The following is a 6,000-nucleotide window of genomic DNA, read 5'->3' on the forward strand; positions in this document are numbered from 1 at the left end:
ATTATTACTATTCATAATTGTGTTATTATTGTAGGTGTGTTTTTTTCTTTAATTATAGAAAACGTTGTTATACTAAATACTTTTGTTAAATAGAATTTTAATTTTTTAATCTTTTTATAATTTATAATTTATAATTTATATAATATTATTATTAGTATTTTTAATGGTTAAATAAATATAATAACAATTATATTATTATTTTAAAAAATAAAATAAAATAAAAAATATATATAAAAATTTGAGACAAAAATATAAAAAATCATAGGCTATTATAATTATTTCGTAAAATCAATTAATTATATTATATTGTGATATCAATTCTATTTATTATATTTAAAACTGAAATTATTATTGCATCACTTAGATTTACTAATTACTTTAATAACAACATTTACAACTTAATTTTCATAATATTTCATTACATAATATTTTCAATATTTTATTATTTTAATATAGGAATGACAATTAGACGGGGCAGAGACAAGTTTCACGATCCCATACTAATCTCCATGGAAAAAATTCATCATTATCTTCATGCCCAACCCAACGGGTATCAAACTTTTGTCTCATCTCCATCCTCACAAGGTAACAGGTATATACTTGTACTCATACCCATACCAACTTTCTTACTATTTTAATATTAATTAATTAATTATTATAAAATAATAAAAAATTATGACAAAGGAAACATAATATTATCAAATATTCAATATTAAGAGGAGAGTTGTTTCTCCAATATCAAATATTTATAAAGAAATTATGTTATAATTGTATATATTTTAAATTAGAAAATAAAATAAAATTTCATGAGAACCAAAACTTCTGTTAAATTTGTAAACATTAATGAATTGTAGCTGATAAAATTTAATTTGTAAAATAATATAAAACAAAAACAAATATTTATATTAAAATATATGTTAAATGTATCTTTACTTCAATTTTATTTTTTTAAATTCTAATGAATCTCTTTTTTATATACTAATAAAAGTTATAATAAATCACTTTATCCAAATAACGCAAAGAACAAATATTAAACTAATAATAATAAATTTTTAACATAAATATTGTATCTTTTGAACTTCAATATATGTTGGGGGTGGTAAAAGAAAATTCATGAAAATTACATTAAAATTTTATATTATAGTAAATAAAATTTATTTATACAATTATAGTGACAAAATCAAAGTATGATAATGAGTTAAAATATAAAAGATAATTATATAAAATATATAAAAATAATATTTTACATTATGAAAATAAAAATATTAAAAAATTATCAAATGTATGTCTTAGAAACAATTTGAGAGACCATTAAATTAAATCACACGAAGGAAAACAACTATATAATCAAGGATATGATAAAATGAAAAATACTTTAGAGGTCTAAAAAAACTTTTTAAATATGAACATAACCAATGCTTTGGAAATAACGAAAATTGTTTTAGCGAAACAAAATAGTTCTTCAAATAAAATAATAATAATAATAATAATAGAGTAAAAAAGATAAATTTTATATATTACATAGTATTTTGACGAGTATGAGGACGGGGACGAGACAAATATGTACGATATCAATTTTATAATTATTTCATAAAATTATTTCGTAAAATTAATTAACTACACTATATTTAATATCAATTTTATTTATTATACTTAAAACTGAAATTATCATTACATCATTTAGATTTACTACTTACTACTTCATTACTTTAATTACAACATTTACAACAATATAACATAATTTTCATAATATTTCATTACATAATATTTTACTACTTAATATACAAAATAAAAAAAAAAAATACAACCCGTGCGTACGCACGGGTCAGACTCCTAGTTATGTATAAAAACTAGTTACTATTTTAATAAATAAATAAATAAATAAATATATATATATATATTGTGTTTAACTTTTTAATGTGTAAAAATAACAATAAATACCTAGTTATATATATATATATATATATATATATATATATATATATATATATATATATATAATAATAATTTGTTTTAGTTGAATAAATTGAGCTGTTTATTAATTTACATTTCACGTTACAAATTTTTGTGTTAACTTTATTTGTTTTTTAAAATACTAATTTAGTCCATGTTGAGTTTATTAATGTATTCTTTTCTTTTTTTTTTTAATAAAGTCCTAATTTTTCTCCATTATAATCAATTTAGTTCTTTTTGATAACGTCATTTAAATAATTAATGACATAGTGAATGTTGGGTTGTTAAATGCAATTACTTTCCAGGAACTATATTAGGTAGATGTAGTACAACAAGTGTCATCCATAGTGATTTGGAGGAATACACAATGCTTAAATTGGTTTGATATGAATAAAGCGGTGTTTGAGGTCAAACTTTACCACTTTGTCCCTCTCTTGTATTAGTTCAGTTGTTATTCACAAAAAATGCACTTATTCATGTCCATGAGTACTTTTTAAATGTAACTTTAGGTCCATTCTTGATACTTAGAGCCCAAAATCATCAAACTTCAGTATGATTCCTCAATGATTGCTTGAATGAATCACTTGCATTAAAATTAGGACTTTGTAACCAACTAGAGCCTTAGATCTATTCCTAGCATTTAAAAGCATGAGGAAAATTACTTGGACCAGAACTTGGAACCATTTTCCATCAATCTCAAGCTAGTGAAATAAGATGAGTGATCAGTTCATCCAATAACAAGTATAAATTAATTCACAAACATGTAAATAAAAGCATACATTGATAAATAAAACAATATCAATACAAGAGAGTTCCAAAGGGATCACATCATAACCTCAACACAAGATGGGTTTAGCTTCTCATGATAAATCCAAGCATTACGGTCATTTGAGTAGTTATACCCTATTATGTTCTCTAAGAATATTTAAAAGTAAAGATAAAATGTTTCCTAAGAGTTCTCTAAAGAGACTCTATAAAATATGATAATTAAAATAGAGGTGCAACTTTGTATTTACAAATTGTATAGGGTGGTGCTCAATAGTGCAATTATGACTTGGCAACAGAGGTTTCCTTCCTGTGTGGATTTGATTTTGTGGCTCAACTTTATGCTCTAATGCTCAACTCCTAAGATAATTTCTTGGAGGAGGAGTCTTCATGGAAAAACTACAAGTTTAATGCTTGAGGTTTCCTCTTTCAAAGGGTTTGCTCTTTGTGGCTCAGCCTTAATTCTACCGGTCACCATGCCAGTCACAGTTTGTCCAAAATTGCATGATTTTCATCTAATTTCTCTATTTTTTTCCACTTTGGCTATCTTCTAATCTTTAAAACTGCTAAATACACTAAATATCGGTGATTTTAACAAAAACTTAATAAAATCAAAACAAGATAAGTGCTAAAATTATCTTAAAGTTCACTCAATTTGGGCACTTATAAGTGAACAAGGTATGACATGCGTCAATTTGTGTTTTTTCTTTTTTTTTAATTTTTTTAATTTTTTTATTAATTTAGAAAAACACACACATGTCAAGCCAACATTGTGCCACATGACAATAGTAGTGCCATATGACAGTGTTAGTGCTACTTGTCAATGTCATTGCCACATGTCAGTGTCTTATATTCAATTCAGACCCTATATTTGTTATTTTAATTCAATTTGTCCTATTTTTTGTTTCAAAAAATGAAGCAATTTTGTCCCTCTCCAAATTGAGACCAAATTCAATTTTATACAAATGTTTATAATGAAAAAACCCACAGGGCTAAAATGTCCATGAAAGCTCTATTGGACAAGCATAGCCCACAATTGTTTTTTTTTTAATATGAAAAAATATTAGTTTCTTTTTAAATATATCATTAGACATATACAGAACAACAAGTATGAAAACTTAAACTTTAACTCAAATTGACCTTTAACCTGTGCTAACTTGGTACAAACTACAACTCAGGTTGAATCATCTCGACCTTTGACCTGTGTTGACTTTTCAAGATATTTGGCCTTTGTCGACTTGTCTTGATGTTTGGTCCTAGCCGACTTGCCTCGACATTTGGTAGGAGACGGACGACTCGTCTTGACCTTCAAGAAGACTATTAGACTGTTAGAAGAGTTAAAAGGTGCTTAGAATTAAAAGTTATTTTAAAGTCTTATAATTTTGGTTGTTGAAGCCATGTAAATTGTGTATGTCATTTAAGATAGTAAATGTAGAAGGTCATAAGTCAAAAGATAGATCCCAAGAAACAACACACTAAGAAACTTAAGAGACAGTTTTTGCTTTTGCAATTAACACTAGAAAAATCGATTATTCTTAGTGATAATCGATTATCTTAGTGAAAACTGATTTTCAAGAAAAGCCTCTATGATAATCAATTATCACTACTGACAATAGATTATCACAGTGGAAAAATGTTTTCAGAAAAGTTTTTGTGATAATCTATTATCATTTGTGACAATAAATAATCAGCGGCAATTGTGACTTCACTCTTCAGTTTCTTGACCCAATTTCGAAAATGGCTTCTATAAATAAAATGGCTTCTATAAATAAAATGGCAGGCTTTCATTTGAAGATACAAAAGTTAGAAAAAGTCTTAGTACTTGAGAACTCTCTATGGAAAGACTTTGAAAAACCTATGTGGGTAGAATGATAACTATTGTAAAATCTAGGAAAAATAATTGTATTTCTAAGGTGATAAATGGGTGTAAGGAATATTAATTGAATTCATATGTAAGGACATAAACAAAAATTGAAGAGTAGTAGAGTTAGTTAAAGCCTTGTCATGGGTTGGTGGTTAAGGGTTCAATTTCTAGTGTGTGCATTTGCAGCAATTATATTTTTAAGATTGTTTTATAAATGTTTGGAAGTGGTTAGGTGTGCTTTAGGGTGTGACTTGTATGTTGTAATGACATATTTTATTTGAAGTGTTTAGAATTTATTTGATTTACTTGAATACATTGAATGTATGGATGTTATTATATGTTTTGTGCGTGGGATTGACAAGAAAATGGGATAATTGATATGGTTTGTTGTGCTGCTTGAATCTTATAGGTGGTGAATTCAAACCATGGCTAGAGAAAAAAGGCAGCAATATTGGTTTTCTTTATTTGGTTATTTTGTGATGCACATTAAGGTGAAGTTGGCAAAAAAAAATTAACCATTAATTTTTTTTTCATTGCCTTTTAAGGGAAAACAGAGAGTAGAATTTTTGGTTAGAACGTGAAGAACAGGGAAGCATAGAGCAAAGGCAACAATGTTATTGCGAGAATTCTAGGTAAGGGGTGCTAAGCCTTTTTCTTCTTAATTCTTTAGTGGACATGTATTGAGTTTGAGTTTTCATCATGAAATTGTAAGAAGGAGTTTCTCTATTCTATTTTATTTGTTTCGTGATATGGTATTGGAAACGTGGTGTTTCCTTTCTTTTTTAAAGGGTCAATCTTGATGGGTTAGTGATAATTTAAAGAATGTAAATTTTTGTTCTGTTGTGTGGATGAATTCATGGTGTAAGTTGGGATTATCCTTTTATTGTCTTGCAATCTCAGGATATTGTGGTGGAGACAATGCTTGTGATGGTAAGACTCAGGAAAAATAATTATTATTACAAGAATGGTCATTGGCGAGAGGAGTATTATTTAAATTAATAAATAAACAATTCAACAGATGTTATATGTATCACAGTTGGTTAAAGCTTTGTCACAAGTTGGTGGTCAAGGGTTCTCATCGATTCTTGATGTGTGCATTTGGTGTGTTTATATTTAAATATTGTTTTTATATATCTGTTTTGGAGGTGTAGAGTGTGCTTTTGTGTAATTTGTATCTTTTTATAAATTATTCATAATACAATTGGTATACTTATAATTTTATTTACTCGAATGCATTAAAAGTGTGGATGTTATTGTATGTTGTTGTGCATGTAGTTGATAAGAAAAGCTTGGTAGTTGATATGGTTTGGAGTGTTAGGTTGGAACTTGGAGGTGGTGAGTTCAAACCACCTTGGTGAGTTCAAACCTTGGCTATAGAGCAAAAAGGGTAGAAATTGTTTTTTTTTGGGTATTTTTGT

Source organism: Vigna unguiculata, chromosome 4 (assembly GCF_037176805.1).
Source record: "Vigna unguiculata cultivar grain cowpea cultivar isolate G323 ecotype 2 chromosome 4, ASM3717680v1, whole genome shotgun sequence".
NCBI classification, from domain to species: domain Eukaryota; kingdom Viridiplantae; phylum Streptophyta; class Magnoliopsida; order Fabales; family Fabaceae; genus Vigna; species Vigna unguiculata.